At 49.6% G+C, this 17082-nt stretch overlaps 1 protein-coding gene across 4 annotated transcripts in view; it reads left to right on the forward strand.

Annotated features, from left to right (window-relative positions):
* Window positions 1-17082, forward strand: part of SNX19 (sorting nexin 19) — a 49961-nt gene that overhangs the window by 29701 nt on the left and 3178 nt on the right. For 2 of the 4 annotated variants that reach the window (XR_007506160.1, XR_007506159.1), the window contains exons 11-12: window positions 10045-10137; window positions 12926-13024. The gene's annotated coding sequence lies outside the window, so the exon portion shown is untranslated. Of the gene's footprint in view, window positions 1-10044; window positions 10140-12925; window positions 13025-17082 lie in introns of those variants that run through there. The other 2 variants (XR_007506158.1, XR_007506161.1) reach the window with 1 other exon arrangement.

The following is a 17082-nucleotide window of genomic DNA, read 5'->3' on the forward strand; positions in this document are numbered from 1 at the left end:
CTCTTCTCAGAGTGCCTTAGGCTGGTGAGTGTGTTAATGGGAGGAAACACAGGACTCCTGGGTGGTTGCCTTACCTTCCCATGTTGCCATTTCTTCAAAGATTTTTGAAGGCTAAAGTATGTCCTTGCTTCCAGGTGGGGGAAGAGACCTCTTGTCTTCAGGGAGAACATTGGCAGTGTCCTAATGTAAATATGTCCAAACCTCCCTGCTAATCTAGCGGGGCAGTCCTGCCTTGATTCGAGGTTAGCGTCCAGTCCTAAGAAACTCTGTTTCCTGCAGTAGGCGAGCAATGCTAGAAGCTGGCTTTGAGTACCTGGTTTCCCTTTTGGAGCGCAGCTCGCTCGTCCGTGTTGGTGGCTTGGTGGCCCTTACATCTCCTGCAATTGATGCATTGGGTTGTTTTTTCCCCTTTGAAAAGTGTTTAAAGTCGCCTTCTTTCCTTACCCTTTCAATTACGCTCACTTCATCTCCTGGGCTCGCTGAGCGGCTGAAAAGGTTGCTCAAGCAGTACTTGAGGAGAGCGTCCTGCAATTTGCCGTACTTCCTTCCTGTTCCCAGGCCCCTTTGCTCTTCCATGGCCCTTGAGGACAAGGAGGGTTTGAGGGATGTGCTGGAAGAGGGACAGCAGGGGTGAGGATCAAAGACCACAAACCACCGTTTAAAAAATATAATGCCCACCGCTTCTCTGGAGCGTCGCATCTGGCAGAGCCTCATTAACCTTCTGTTTCCCCCTCCTACTCCTTTGCCTCTGAAAATCAACAAAGCCAAACATAACAAGTTGCCTTGATTGAAGAAGGCTGAAGTGTGTGTGCTTAGTGTGAAAAAGCAAAAGCGAAGCCATTGGCTAAAGCCCCTTTTCCATGCAGGCCACTTCACATTTATTACGTTAGAAGACGGAGCTCTTAAAATCCCGATGCTCTTTATAGTTGAGCTCTTTAACTTTCTCCCTTCCTCCCCTTGCAGCCTTCATTCTCCTCTTGTTCCGCTCCTTCCGCTCCGCTCCTTTCTCTTTTGTCCTGTGAGAACGAGTCTTTTAATCCCCTTGTACTGCAGATTAAAGCTATTATAGCCTCCCCAACCTGACATTTTCTCAGAGAGGCTCACAGCCAGATCTTTATGAGTGCTCCCTGTCTGTCTGCTGCTGCCTTTCTTCTCGGCATACTAAACCTCCGTTCCTGACCTTTCCCTGAAGAGGGAAGGGCTGTAGCGTGCAATCCCATGTAGGCAAAGGCTGGTCTCAGCGGGGCTCGGGGTGCAGGAAATTAAGACCCATGGAAATTAACAAGTAAATAAGGAGAGAAAGAAAAGACGATGGGAATTAAGAGACAGAACCAAAGCAAAATTCAGCACGTTTGGAAACCAAATGCCGGGCTTGGGTCTGAGTTTTGCAAATGGTCCTGCCTTTACAAGGAGCCAAACCATAAACCTGGGACTCATTTTTAGTAGCAGATAGGGGTTACCTGAAACCTAAGCTGCAGTCCAACTCCACACTTCACATTTGGCCCAAGAATAATGGATCCAGGCACCTAGAAGTACACAGGTAAATGCCGAGTTTGTGAGCTTTCAGGGACGGGAGTGACTTGGAGTACTATGGGGCTCTGTCCGTGACAGCAGATTTCATAGTATTTGTCATCAAATGATTGTACCTCACTTCTGAGATTGCAGAGTGGATTGATGTGCTGGTCCTTGTCTTGTGCACATCATAAAAGCACAAAGGATCGGGGTAGCTTGCCTAAAAGTGCATGCGCTAATGGCAGAAACATCTTTCCTACAGAGTTTTCTGGCTCTCGTCATCAGTCCTGCCACTGCGAGGTGTCCTACAAATGTCCCAGAGTTCTTGGCACAGCGCCAAGGAAGGTGAAAAACTGGCCCCAAGATACATTCCCCAGAGGAATTGGGTAAAATTACCCCAAACAGGCCCCGTTTCAGATTTGTGTACAATATACAAGCATGTGTTAGCGAATAGGAGGGGTGTCTGTTGCTAACACGCACTTTGAGCAGGGAGGAGGCAGTTTGGTTTCCTCTTCTTTTGGACCTTCAGCATGAACTTGGCCTGGTTGTTCTGAGCCATCATTTCACCCAGCTGTAAAATGGGGTTGGTAACCTGACCCAGAGCTGTGCAGACATCCTAACTCTGCAAAGCTCTGGGTACTGTGCTAACCAGTTCAGCTTGAACTGAAGAAAATCGTGCAATACCTATAGCAAGTGAGTACAAAAGGTCAAGTTTTGGTCCTGCAAGGCTTTCCTTACATCCATTTATAGGTGGGTGATGTTTTACTTCCCTTGTAAAAGGACAAACTGAGAATTTGCTTATCTTTATAAGCACCTTGAAAGCACAGCCTTCGCAAGTCACGCGTGGGGTTAGGAGACGTTTGAAGGGTAGAGTCAACACGTACGGATTTTGCTAAAATAGGCGGTGACCACGTCTAAGAAGGTTTCCCATACTTAAGGGCGGCAGCAGCGCTGCGATGACAAGCCAACTCATGGCATTTGTGCTCTCCCATCGTGCGGCCGAGCAAACGCGGAGGCTTCTGGGAGCTGCAGCGAAACTGCTTTCAAAGCAAATAATAAAAGAAGTGCAACTGTCCCCTTTTGGGAACTCATTTCGGGGCAAAAGTTCCCCTGGCGGCCCAGCTTGCCTATAATGAAATCAAAACAGGAGCTCGCCCCCAGAGGGGCCGTACGTGTGAAACACTGCCATGTCGAATCCGTATGAATCCTCCGTAAGGAAAGCCCGAGCCCTGTAATTACTGGTTTTCTAGCAAGCAGCCTTTTCTTTCTCTTTGTGTGGGCCTGGTCCCCTTCCCCTCTCCCCCCATGCGTGCATGATAAGAGGATATTTGTAATGAAAATCACTGGGCAGAAGTGGAGAACAAAAGCAGGGGCACAGCGCGCTCACCAGTGGGGATATTAGAGGCGCTGGGCTCCCACCTCCGTCCGGTCTGCTCTCTGCTGGGAGAGCGCGGTGGGCACGGCGGGCTGGGGAGGCTCTTATTAACCTTAATCTGCAGAAAGGGGCTGAAGCCACGCCATGGTCCGGTTTCATAGCTACAGCGGCTCGCTCCCAAGCGTGCAGCCTTATGAAGGGGCAGTCTCCCCAGCAACTCTAATGCGTTTTTGCACCGTACCGTCTAATCTGAGGTAGAAATGTCACTGCTGTCAGACCCCAGGCTGGCAGCTCCCAGCCACGGCCGCGCTGGTAAGCACATATCCAGCTTCAACCTTCTGGTTGCTGGGGTGAAAGGGCCTCTTTATCTCCGCGGGGAGAAGCAGATGAATCCCGGGCTCAAACAAGGGACCTGCTTTTTTTTTTTTTTCTTCCCCCACCAGACGCTCCCCCTCCGGTTCAAGGGCTCTTTATTATGTCTTTTAATTCTGAGCTGCGAGTGGGAGGGAGCAATAAGGCTGGAGAAATAGTGGGGGGGAAAAAAGCCCCTCGCAGTGGGGAAAGGCCCCAGCCACCAGTGTGTGAAAAGGGAAGGCAGCGCGGGGATTAGAAATGTCAGCTTCATGGGAAGTACTTGATATTTAATAGCTTCACTTGATCGCTGCAAGGCGGTGATGGGCACAGTGCCATAAGGGCGGCTGTGAGCCGTGTCCCCTGGAGAATCGATGCCGCTTCTGGGTGCCTCGGGAGCTATCGCAATATAGGACGGTGAGAAAGAGCCGTGGAAGCTGAGTTGTATTACTTAAGATCAGGTTGTCAGGTTGATGGCTCATCCTTTCCGTGCCTGGCTGGCACAGGAGGCAGGACGCCCTGCTCCTGACGCAGCTAACTGAGCTGAGCTTTCTCTCCGCTGACAGCTAGTGCCCTCCATCTGATGGTTGATAGCGCTTGTGACTTGTTTGTTGCAAAAATGCTGCTGGATGGTCTGTCTGCAACATATCCTCTAGTTTGCTCGTGTTTGCAGTCGCTGGGGGAACTGAGGCCTTTTAGAGCATTAGCACTCGGTAATCTCCTCTTCTCGACAGATGCTCTGATGCTATCTGCCGCCCATACAGTCGGGGCTACTGGAGGAATTTGTTTGTGCGACGGGAGCGTGCTCCTGTGCCGGTAGGGATCTCGTCAACATTTTTGTCTGATTAGGCCAATAAAAATTCTTGGATTCCTCCCTTGTCTCCAGCGTGCACGCGCTGCAAACACCAGCACGCAAACAGCACGCTTTATTTCTCACACAGATTACCTCCCATGCCCCTCTGGATGTGGCCTTGGGAGAGGAAGTTGCTCCGCTAGAAAAAGGACTGTTGGAACAATTGAATAACTCTGAGAGGATGGAGATTGCTTCTTGTTGCTCCTTTTGTGACAAAGTGATGAAGACGAAGTGACCAGAGCTTTCCCAGCGTGACTGACTGTTAAAGAGCCTTCCCAGCAGCGTACTTCATCACTATCTCAGAAGGCAATGTGCTTTTATTGAACCAAGTCTGTTCCGGGCTCCGTACACTCCATCAAGCTGTATTAAGCTTTTGCTTTTGTCCGTACAAGCGAATTCTAATAAACTAGCTTATGGCTGTCATTTTCAACACACTTCAGCACAAACACATTGTTTCGAGAGCTTTATCTGAGATTCATGTGCATCTCCAAAGCAGCCCCTATGGAGCGTCTGAAAATCCCCCGGTCCCTTGAGGCAGGCGTTCAAAATGGCATTTGGCAACGTTCCTGCCACCACCTGCGTAGAAAAGCAGGATACAGGGCCTGTCCATCCCTTGGCTCTCCTGTCTTGAGGAGAACGGCGTCCAGGGTATAAATAGGCACGATGCACTGTGATCCTTTTAAAGGGCTGTTCTTGACCCAATATGCTCCGCCAACAAAAATAACCTTTTCCACCCTCTTCGGCAAGGTTCACCTGAAGCCCAAAAGCTGCATTAGAACAGCGTGTATTAAAGTGCATCGCACATCAAGGGCTTGGAAATAAACACCAGCGATGTCTCTTTTTGATCACATTCCTTTCCACGACAGGCTGACGATTTCCAAGCCAAGAATGTCACTAACCTCTCATATTTCTCCTGGTCATTTCTGTCCTGAAATTGGAATGCAGCCACAAGCAAAAGGGGGTTGAACGCTCCCGTGTCAGGGATCCAGATTTAAGAGACATTATCTCATCGATAGCGAACAACAAGGCTGGCACGCCGTCAGGCGCGATATTCCCTGGAAAGTTCAGCGTGCGTGGCGAAGGACATGGGAAGGCAGGCTTAACTCGCAATGCTAAGCTTGCGCTAGTCAAGCGTGGTAAGATCCTGGCTGGCAGCCTCGGCGAAGTATCTCTGTCACGTTGGAGAGCAGCGTAGGCGAGGGCCCCGTGCTTGTGGGAGGCAGAGGACACAGAAGGACTGAGGACGGTTGCACAGCGCAATGGTTAGGAATGAAAAAGTGAGATCACACGGAGGGAAGGAGGGGAACAGGACTGAAAACTTCACTTCTTTATTATGGCTTGAGAGGAAAAATACGTGGGTGAGAGAGAGAGAGAGAGGAATGCAGATCAGATACCCTGAAACATTCAGGTATAAGATTAGTGTGAGGGAACAGGACTTCTGTCATTACCTTTCTCGGGTGGCAAAGATGGAGCTAAAGCTGCATCTAAAGCTACTAATGCCCTTTAAAAAGCTCCTTACGTTTGGTCTGTAGATCGTATTGTCCTTAAGAAAAAGTTCATCGTTTCTGCTCGGCAGCAGCTGTATTTAGCCTGGAGTGTGGTACAAGCGCTGGCCGATAAGACGGCACTAAGAGGTTTTGCAATCTGTCAGCCCTCTGGATCATTCTGGAGGAAAACTTCAGAAGGACCCAATTTTGTCACAATGTGAAATTAGAAAGTGGTTGCAGTAGGGGAAGAAATCACTTGGGAAAGAATAGGGACAACTTCATATGAGCAAATCCCCCCCAGCTCTGTGTCGAATTCGGTTAAAAGGGCCGGCTTTGAAACCGCAGGTGCTGAAAGCCTTTGCAGCCACTGTCAACGTTCCAACGGCATGCTTGCAGCAAGCATCCTCCTGAAACAACCTTGAACTGCCAACTTCGTTGTCAGTTTAAGTTATCTTGCCTGTAAGGCTAGTGCTTAACGGGCCCCAGCACTGTACCAGCAGGTCACAGAAGGAGACACCTCCCTTGGCTTTGAACATCTTTTGAAGGACCACAGCCCTTCAGATGGTTTTTGGAGAACAAATTTAGGGAAACCTGGTAGCTCCTGAAATAATGCGCCATGCTCTGCGGCAGCAGGTCTGAGCTATCAAATCCAGACTTGCCTGCCCGGAGGAGAAACCTTTCTCCTCGCGTGGACCCCAGCTGCTGTGGATGGAGTTGGAGGCAGACGAGGCACGAACGTGCCATGTCCTGCCGTGCCCAGGAGTGGTTTCTCTGAAATGCTTTGGTTTGGGAAACAAGCAAGCAAGCAGCAAGGTCTGCTTTGCCTTCACACCTACTCACAACCCTGCATGTCAAGGGATGTGCAGAGAAATATCTGCTCCTGGCAGATATTTCTGCTCCTGGTGTGACCTGCTCGATGCAGAAGCCACGAGAGGGAGCTTCGGGGCTGTCCCTTAATTTTCTTCCCCAGGCCAAGCAGAGACACAAGATGGTGCTGTTGTCTCAGCCATCGCAGAGCCCACGAGGGACAAGGGAAAACCACCGTGGATTAGGGGACACTCGTGAACCCCACCATGCCACCACACTGCCCTGCGAGCTAGAGCTCTGTGCAGGACAGGGCTCGGCTCCCTGGTGGGAAGTCCTCCCAAATTTCGGCCCATTTCCAGCCCTGCTTCAGCGTGAACCCAAGGTTCTGCCCGGTTTTTCTCAAGAAAAGCCGATGGACAAGTGATCTGGAAGAGACACGTGCCAGCAAGCATGGCTTCACATCCAGATCTGCCCTTCCCCGTGGCCGAAGATAATGTCCTGCCCACAGGGCTGAAGGGTCTGTATCCCTGAGGATTACAGCATTTATAAGAGGTAAAATAAGTCTCGTGACTTTGCAGAGACACAAACCTCATGGTGTGAAGTCCTGGGAGTGCGGCGATGGGGAGAAGAAAATACAGAGAGGGGTGTTAGGGGTGTTAGTGTCCCCGTCCCGGGGGGGGGCACCAGCTCTGCCAGGTGATGGGGATGTTGGATGGGGAGCGCCCTTGCTCACACTTTTCAGGCAGAAAGCTCCAGCCTGGGTTTGAAGAAAATTTTCCCATGAAAGATTCCCTGAAACTGGTACGTTCCCACAAAGGGCTTTGATTTCAGTGTATCGGCATTTTCCGATGAGAAACCATCTCATCGGAAAATTCCCAACCAGCAAAGAGAAACTCCCCAGTGTACCAGGGGAGGGATACTGTCGCACACGGTGGGAATTTAATACCAGTGGAGTCTTGTGTCTGGAGGCTCTGGGTAAAGAAAGACGAAATGCAGCCAGCACCATTCACGGCAAGAGGGGGAAACCGTGAAGTCCTGCAATTGAGCAGCTTTGCTCTCTGCAGCCTGCTGCCTGTTTTCCCCACACTTTCCTCTTAATATTTCTTTCCTCAGGGTGTCACTGCTTTCTGTGCAGGCAGAGGGTGCAGCGTGCAAGCGTTACGGACGGAAGGCAGCGCAGGCAGGACCTGTTAGGGGCATGGAAGCAATGGGAGCACAAGCTGACGTGCCAGTGGTTCACCCTGCCTTTGGTAGGGGTTTTGAGCTAAAAGGGGGCCATGCAATTCTAGAGAATGGGAGAAACCAAGACGAGCAAGTTATCTGCTCTCGAACAGGCCTGATTGTTGAGTTACAGCGTTCACGTATCCCCAGCCAGTCCCTAGTCACATGGCTTGACCAGGCTGGAGGAGATTTCTGTGTGTGCTATGGAGACAGCTCTTCTTTTTCAAGTTTGGGATTCCTCTAGAGCAATAACAGGCTGTTGTCCCCGTAAGGGCTCTTTCTGTTGGAGCACGGGACATTGTTGCAAGGGTGGCCTCTGATCCGCCCTTGGCAAGTGCCCGCTCGGGCGCTTCATGGCTGGAAGAAGATGATCAGAGTTTCTGGCAGTGTGATGCTCTGGCAGTCCATGAGAAGCTGCTGAGGTGCAGGCAGGCAAGGCAGGGTTTGTGGAGGCAGGGAATATAGCAGACTAGCTGCTAGCCGTGGAAAAGACAATGCCATCTTAGGGTTTCTCTCCCTTTGTGAAAAACCAGAAGCCAGGTCCTGACCTGGCCCTTCACTCTTAAAAGTAGCCCACAATTGGGGTCTTGTTGCTTCTCTTCTTTAATATCATCATGGACTGCAAAGGAGGCATTAACCTCGTGCATCCTCCCACAGAGATGAGTGCCTGCTCCATTGGAGGTGCCCTCCACTCCCCAGCTGATGCCTGCTTCTTTCAGGAGGATTCTTCCGTCCTGCCCGTGCAATGCTGGCGGACCTCACACGTGTAGGACCTGTGTATCCTTAGTGGGAGAGAAGTAGTTGAGCAAGCGACTTGAAAGCACAGTTAGGTTATTTAATCCACCTCTCATTGCCCAGGGGCTCCTCTTCCTACACGGAGCTAGAGTCTTCTGTCACGCATCAACTTCAGGCTTGTTGCACAGGAGCAGAGGAGAACAGACACCAGCCACGAATCTTCTCCAGGGCTTTGTCCAGTCTGGTTTCGAATGACTCCCCAGAGAGGGCTTTCGCCAGCCCTCGTGGGATAAGGTACCACAGCCTGCTAGCTCTCTGATGGAAAGCGTGCCTCTCTTCCGTGGCAGGTACTTCATCTGGGCTTGAAGGCTTCCTTTGCTCTGCTTGTTTTCCTGGTGGTTGTCTCTCAGGCAGAGGTTAGCAAGTCCCTTTGTGAGGCCTGCACTTCTCAGATGTTATGTCTGGAAGTTTGCTCTGTTTTTTTGGCTAGGGGGCCCAGGGTCTGGAAGTAGAGAGGCTTTTATGGGAACCCAAGTCCCCTTTTGACACGACTTCCTTGTGCTTAAATTTCAGGTTGAGTTACAGACGTGAACATTTTTCGGTTGGATATCTTTCATTGTCAAAGGGGATTAGGCCAGTGATTATTTACATGCACCTCTATTACACAGAGTCTGTTTCTTTTCTTCCCCCCCCCCCCCCCCCCCCATAATTCTACATAATACATAAACGTCGACTAAAGCAGTCCCATGGATGGGGGAGAGGGAGCGAATCAGGCTCCTGCTATGCAAAGTGAAATGGGTAGATCGAGATCTTTGAGCTGGGAGATGCCTGTAGGGCCGATGCTTCGGGGAGAGCGTCCTCTTCCTTCCACACGTGGACACAGTTGCCCAAGCAGCCGGGTTCATCGTGGGGCATCACCTTTCTCCAGTGCGTTGGAGCTGGTTACAGCAGGAGGCTGAATGCTTGGCGTGATGGGCCACTGGTTTGATCTAGGGCGGCTTCTCTGGAGCTTTGGCGGTTCCCCAAGAAATTGGGATATTTTTTTTAGAACCCAACATGCATGAGTTTTAAAAGGGATTTTTGATAGAAGTCCCATTTACTCCTTTATTTGGCTTGGGAGGCTGCAGTGGAACAGATTTCTTTACATATCCTTGAGTGTTATTTGATTAAGGTTATGACTGCTAATAAACACTCTGAATCTATTCTCCTTCCCCACCACTTGTAATTCAGGCTAACTGTTGCCTGCATGGGACTACACCTTTTTATACCAGTGCAAGGGACGAGAGTGCTGATTCTGCTCCCCTTTCATCAGTTTACCGGTGTACTGCTCACCTCTGATTTATTCCAGCTTTATAATGTAAGAGAAAATAGAAATGGGAGGAGTGCCAGGATTGATTCTGGCACAATAACCAGTTTACTTCCTTTTCCTTCACTTTGCCATTTACAATCACAAGTTCTTCTTTAAAACAGAAGAGCAGACCTTGCCCAGGAGTAAGAAACTTGAAGCTGCAGAATCAAACTGACAAAAACCAAAGTCTTGTTTGCAGTGTAGGAGAGAGAAGCAGGTTCTCCTTGGAAAGACAGAAGGGAGGAAGAAAGTAGGGACCCCAGAGGACTCTGTTCTACCTGTCGTCTAGAAAATGAGCATATTTCTTAATATGGTTAGTCTTTTGCTATGTAAGAAAATATTTTTAATTTTTCAGGAAGCAAAACAGAGGAAGTGATATAGACACCCCAGCTACCCAGCATCACCACAACTGCGTCGGGAGATCTTAGCCAGTACTCGGAGAAGGCTGGTAAGTGAATCATAACCAAAAGCAGTGACCCGTGGACTAAGGCAAGAGATGGTCAGGCTCATCTAGGTCTATTTAGATTGTCTGGGCAGAAAGAAGCAGAGTCTCAGGAGACTGTCTGCAGTCACCGATGTCTGGGGAATAATCAGGGTGCTGCATAAGTTTAGAAAATGATGAGTATGCCACGTGCAGTGAAATATAAATGTGCTTGGATGTACCCAGAATGCAAACTCCATGTAAATGAAACTTCGCTTTGCACTGAAAATGCACACTGGTGGCCATTTACAAATCCATAAGAGCACAGAGAGCTCCCTATTTGCACCGAGCCTTTCTGCTCCCCTTTTCCCTGAAGGTTGGGGCCTTGATACCTTTTTCCTGGACGTGAAGCGCAGTCTCTCCACAACAGTCATAATAAGTCTTGTGCTGTGTGGTGCACTAATGAAAAGCTGTGTGGGCTAGTCCCTAATTACAACCATCAGTTAAGCTGTCAGAGGGAGCTCTCAGCCTCCGTTGTTTCGTTATTAGACTTTGGGCCTTGATGAGCTGCAATCAGGCATGAAAGGGTGACCTGACCAGAGCCAGGGAGGTCTCCACTCCCCCACCGAGCTCGGAGGGCTTTAGTACTAGACCTGGTTTCTCAGGTCCAGGGCTTTACCTATTGCATTGCAGGGAGGGAGCTGGGAGCAAAGAGGGAAAGGAGGTAGAGAGCTCCATGAGGCATGCAGTCGCCTTGGGTGTAAGCAGCCATCTTTCCACACACCTACATTTGCTGGCTTTTTAGGGTCTGCGGGCTTCATCATTTTGAAGACAAGAAGCCGTTGCCTTCAACTTAGGCTTCCTGCGTAAAAGCTTAAGGATTTGCCGCTATATACGTTTAGCTTCAGTACAAACGTTATGCAGGGATGAGTCCAAGTCACGATGTCTTTCAGCCACATCTGGATTTTGAAGTGCCCCAAAGGATGATGTTGGGGGACTATTTCTCCAAGCAGTGGTCCCTTTAAATTTCACACTAGACCCAGTGGAAAACAGACATGCAGATGGTGGGTTTTAATGACAACAGCACCAGTTTATTTGAACTGGGGTCTTTTTGGGAGATGTGTTTGTTGTCTCAGACCACACGTTATTAACTAATCCCTAGACTTTGTTTTTGTAGTTGCATTGTGAGCAACTTCCCACTTTTCGCCCCTTTCCTCTGTCAAAACGTCTTCGGCTTCGCAGTTGTGTGTAAGGCGTCCTAGGTTGCTGCTGCTCAGGATGGATTTACCATTCAGCAGTCCTGCCGTGGCTGCGGCTCCCCTTTCTAACTGGGGAAGTCAGACTGGGAATTTCCTTGTGCTCTTTGGAAATTATTGGCTACAGTCATTTATGCGTCCTGTTCTTGGTATGAAGGGGTAATAATATTTCTTTTGTCTTCTCTGTGTATCAGCCCCATTCTTATTCCAAAGCCCAGGCCTATCTCCTTTTCCCAGCTTCTCCTCTCCAGGACAAGACTGTCACTTGCTGCAGGCCTGTACTGGAATAGAAGAGCCCATTTGCAAAAAGCCCGAAGTGAAACACTTGCAAGACCTTCTTCTGAAGTATTCGGTTATGATAAACCATAAATGCCAGGAGAACGGGCTTCACTGTAAGCTTTTTGCTATTCCTTCATGGATTCAAGAAGCCTCGAAATAAGCAATCACATTTTTGCAGTTGCAGCTACAAGCGCTGCTCAAGAGGCGCTGGGCAAAGCCAACACAGGCTGCCACGGCCAGCGTGCCGGGGAAAGGATTGCATTTTGGGCAACGGCTTCTCCTCACCAGGTTTCCCACCTGCGCATTTTGCAGCGAATGTCTTCTGATCGCTTCCAGCCTTCGCTTGACAAAGAGAAATCTGAAATGAAACAGCCTGTTCTGGAGGGATCGTGGAGGTCGGAGGGGGGGGGCTCTGTTGTATAGCCCCACACAGCTGTTAATCACCAAAATATCTCTGGCTCCCAGCAGCTGTCTGGTGTTTATCTTAGCCTGGATATCTACTGGCCGAGCCCACGGAGAGCAGGCTGTGCAGCCAAGCCAAATACAAACGGAAGACAGATAATTTGCACACAAGGGTGTGCACGTGTATTTTGTGTGTGTGTGTGCGTACATATGCGTGTGTGTATACACGCAGGCTTTGTTTATATCCCACTGCTGCAGCTGGAAGTGCACGTCAGTGATTTTTGTTTAAAATGAACTTGTAATTTTGTGGATGTGTTAGCACATACAAGAAGGGAAGCATAACATATATGTGTTGTACAGGTGGTTTAGGTATGTGCTTCCAGGTGCATAACCCTGCCTCAGATAAGGTCACTTGCACAGTAATTCCCCATGCTTTCTCTAAGCCTTATGAAGCTTTTTAGATAAAGTGGAAAAATACAGGACTTCCCAAGTCTTCTGGTATCAGTCAGCCACAGAGACTTTAAAGTGCATCTAAAAGGCAGTTCCCTGTGCCACCTGTGACTGTTGGGAAAACAAGAAAGAGGAAGAAAGCTAAGAAAGTAAACTATCCCACCTATAGAAGAGAAGGCGGTTAACCTTGTGGCTCCAATTAACCTGTCCTCGCAGGTGTGTGAAGGCAGGGAGTTTATATAAATCAGGCTCAGTTGAGTCAAAGGGTTGAGAGGGGCAGCTCTCTTAGTGTGTTTGATATTTTCTTTGTGGTAAGAAGCTTGCAGTGACCTAGGAGGTTAAAGACTTGAGGAGTAGCAAGGAGGATGTAAGCATGTTATACTCTGAATTTTCTGAGGACTTAGCCCTTTCTTTTTCCTTGTTTCTAGGTCTTTCTTTAACAGTCAGAGTGTCCTGAGCTACCGTGTGGCAGCTTGGTGCAGCAGAGAAAGTCCTGGCTGGATCCGAGTTGCTGCTTGTATGATAAGGTAGGATTTGGGTGAATTTATGGGATGGTGGGAACCAACCAGAGTTCTTTTTTAATGAGTTGTCCACTACAAGTGTCCAGAGAAGCACAAGATTGTGTTGCGGAATGTTGTGAAGCTTCAAACTAAAGGGGTTATTTACCTAGCAGTCGGTTGTATATTTAATGTTGTTTTGGAAAGAATGTTTGAGGTCCTTGTTGCTGCTGACTCTCCCCTGAGGTTTCAAAGGCTGTCAAGCACAGAGTTACAGAAACTGGCTGTACAGGATGGTGTGTGCCTTTGACTTTTCTGAGCCCTGAGGGAGGCTGAAATCTTGCTGCTTCTTACACTGAGTTCTCTAGGGGCAGCTGCACAGGATAAGCTGCAGTGCTGGCTTTTGGAGGCTGTGGTTTTTTTGGTAGGTGGGAAGCTGGAGGCCTGTGCTGAGCTGTGTTTTGGGCTGTGCGAGACTGAGTGAGGGGGTGTGCGTTTGCTTATCCCTAGTTTGCCTCTTGCTCTCCGAGTACAGCGAGTGCCTCGCTCGGAGATTGTGCAACAAAGGTCAGGGCTTCTTCCAAAGCTGTTTGGCTTTCTTGGCTGTGAATGCCCAGCTTTCCTTCAGGTCCAGCTCTGGTTTTTATCAGTTAACTTGCTCCAGATCCTGGGAACAGCCACAGCTGTCCTTCCCTTCATCCTAGAGCACCCACTTCCCTTCTGCCTTACTTCATTCTGCAATTACTGTCCCACAGGGCACCCTGGGCTGCATCAGCCTGTACCTCTGTCCTGTCTTCTGTGCATGCAGCAAAGCCTCAGAGGAGGAAGGAATGGAAGAGAAAGAAGCCAGTTGCCCAGGAGCAGTAATTAGGCAGAAACATTCTTGGTTTATGCACCTGGAGACAGTGGGAGTGAGCTTGTGGTGTGGGAAGAAGTGGTGCAGGGAGCTGGGGCTGAAAAGAGGGTAGCAAGCTGTCAGGATGCTTCTGCTGCAGGCTTGGTGAAGAAAAGCAATTGCAGCAGAGAGGTTGTAGCGTCTCCTGTACTCACCAAAAATGACAAACCCTTGGGCTTTCTAGCCAGAGCCTTTGCTGTAGGTGAGAGACTTCTCCAAAGGGAGAGACCAGCTTTCTGGAAGGCAGAGGACAGGAAGGGAGGAGTTCATCTGGACCAGACTCTCTAATAACTAACTAGTCAGCTGTTTCTTAAAGTGCTGAGAGGATGTGGGAGCCCATGGGTTTGCTGAAATGTATGTGCAATGATTGCTCCTTCTGAAGAGCCAAGAGTCTCTTGAACAGCAGAGGTGCAGTCCTCTTCCTCTCCCCCATGAAACCCTGTGCTTAACTTACGGCCAAGAGGGGCAGGGTGTTTTGGATGGCCACGCACCAGGGTTAATGTGCTGCCCTGAAGAGGCGAGTAAAGATGGGGAGGGTTCAAGTGCTGGAGAAGCACTCCGCGCAGAAACACTGCTGCGCGTTAGGGAGATGATGGTGGAAACAGCTCAGGAGGCATCTTGATGACAGGCACAGCCTAGAACTGTGTCCGCTCTGGGTTGTTTTTTTTTTTCTCGCAACCTTATTTCCAGCTTTGTAATGGGGAGCACGACCTCTGGCTTTGCTTCATCAGATGAGCTTGCAGCAAAGGTAAATAGAGCTGACAGACTGGGGCTCTGCTATTTCTGTGGAGCTAGCAACAGCAGGAAGGAGGTGTGGAGATACTTCTCAAGAGGCCTGATGCTCAGGATATATCTGGGCACCTGTGGGGCTGGTGATGGTGGTGCTGAGTGACATGTCAGCCTGGCCTCCTTCCCACCCCAGAGGCAGAGTGGCATGTAAAATCTTGAGGGAGACTCCCAGGCTTCTGTGTCTGGGCCTGGGCCCTCTGCAAGCAGTGGGGTATAAAGGGAGGGTGGCCTAGCACTGCCACTGAGACAGCCCCTGCCAGCCAGAGAGCAGAGGGGATGTGGAACAATAACATTATCCCCTGGTGATGGCTTCAAATTGAAATCAGCTGCAAGCCCCCATCCTGCCTGCTGAAAACAGAGGGGCTGGGAAGACCTGCCTCGAAGGCTGTGGAGCAGCAGTAAGGTGATATGTTGAGAAAATACTATGTTCTTAAGTGCCCGAGTGCTGCTGTTCTTCCTCAGCTTCCCACACAGTCTTCTGTCACCATCACCAGTGGTTTTGGCAGTTAAGCCCCATCCCAACCTGATGTGCAGGGACAGACCTCTGCCCTGCTCCCCCTTGGTGAGGGGCATCCCAGGCAGGACCTGGTACTTGGGTGCTGGCATAAAACGTTTTCGGTCAGCTACCTCCCCTGCCCTTGTTCTCTTGGGGAGAACAAGCCAGAGTTGCAGCCCAACTGCTGTCAGTAGGGGTTCTGTGCGTATTTGTGTCTCAAATTCTCATCTTCCTTACCGATCTGTTGAGTTTCTGTTGTTCCTGGTTGCTACACGTTCAGGGAGCAGACATCCTGCTCTTCTCCGTCCTCTCTGTGTCCTTTTGCTGGTGTTTAGTGTCAGTTGAGGACATTTGGTAGCCTACTGTGCAAGTCACCATGGGAAGACAACATGCATCCCATAAACATAGACAGGGGCATTGTTGCCTGCTTTAATGTGCTCTAATTTAAACAAAATGGTGTTTTCAAATGAGTTTGGATTTTGTTGCAGAAGATGGTACCTCCCAGTAGTTAGAAAGAGCTGTTTTGTAGAGAGGGCTTTAAGGTTGCAGATTGCTGAGTTAGGCAACTCTTAAAAGCAGAGCCTGGATAGAAACGTGTATGAGCCCTCCTGTACCAGCAGGTCGTGCAGGCACACAGCTCGCCTTCTTGCAGTACCATGAACTTCAGTGTAGCTCTGCTGATGCCTGGAGGGGGGGACTTCACACTGGAGTCCACTGGCACTGGTCCCAGTCAGGATCAAGGTCACTTCTATTGACCAGAGCTGCATTCAAAACAATCACTTAGGTGTGAAAAAATCCACTGCCTGGTCCCTGTTCCCTGGGTTCCTTAGTCCCCACCCAGCCTATTTTTTAAATATTCTTAATGAGCTGTCATTTTGGCCAGGGCTCACTTGGCGATTTAAGAATGGTGGTAACAATGAGACCACAATGTCCAGGCAAAGGAAAAGGAGCGAGGGGCTTTCTGCTGGTTTATTTTTTCCCCTGCTTGGTCTTTAGTTGTTTTGAGTCCTGCAGTGATTTCTAACAGCTGGCCCAGCTATCATCCTGATCGTGTTGCTCTGTGCTTCAGTGAGCTGGGGGGACTTGGCAACCCGGCAGCTGTCCTGGAGCCTGAGCCATGAATGAGCTCAGAGGGGGAAGGAGAGAGGCTTGGATGGGAGAAACTGTATTTGTGGTGGCTTTTTTTTCCAAGTGAGAGGCTGACAGTGTTGACTGGATCCAGGCACAGCCTGAGCAGGTGCTGTGTGTGCTTTGCCCTTCCACGTTTCTCCTCCCGTGACCGTGCGGGTGCACAGACCCTCCTCCGGCAGTTGGGCTGAGGGATGGCCACAAGAAGCATCTAAAATCCTAAAATCGGCCCGTGTCTGACCCATCACTGCAGTGCTCTGCTCTGGACATGGCTCGCACCTGCCCTGGGAACTCGTGTGTAGCTCTGCCAATGCGCTCCAGTGCTGATTTGCAGCAGGTCTTGGCTCTTTCCACTCTGATGCCCCACACAGAGATACTTTTTTAAGCTGTACTTTCCGACTTCAGCAATGCAACCTGCTGACAGCATGCCTTAATGTTTTATGCTACAGATCCTAAATGACAGAGCCGCATCAAAAGATGTTTCTTTTGACCAACATCCACAGCGCCTCTTGCAGCATCCTTCTGTCCAATGCAGCACGGTCCCTTGATATCAGACCATACCTAATATCTGAAGCCGGTGTGCTGTGTGATGTTATGAGGATATTTCAACTGTGCACAAGGCAGAGGTGAGCTTTTCAGCCCCTATTCCATGCTTGTGTCCTCCAGTGTATAACTCAAGCCTGTGTGGCGTGCGGCTCGTGTTTGAACAGTTTCTTTAAAATAATCTATATAAACCCAGTTAAATTGTAGCACACTGTAAGGGCGTGATTCCCGTCTTGT

The sequence above is a fragment of the Accipiter gentilis genome, chromosome 5 (genome assembly GCF_929443795.1).
Source record: "Accipiter gentilis chromosome 5, bAccGen1.1, whole genome shotgun sequence".
Lineage (NCBI taxonomy): Eukaryota > Metazoa > Chordata > Aves > Accipitriformes > Accipitridae > Astur > Astur gentilis.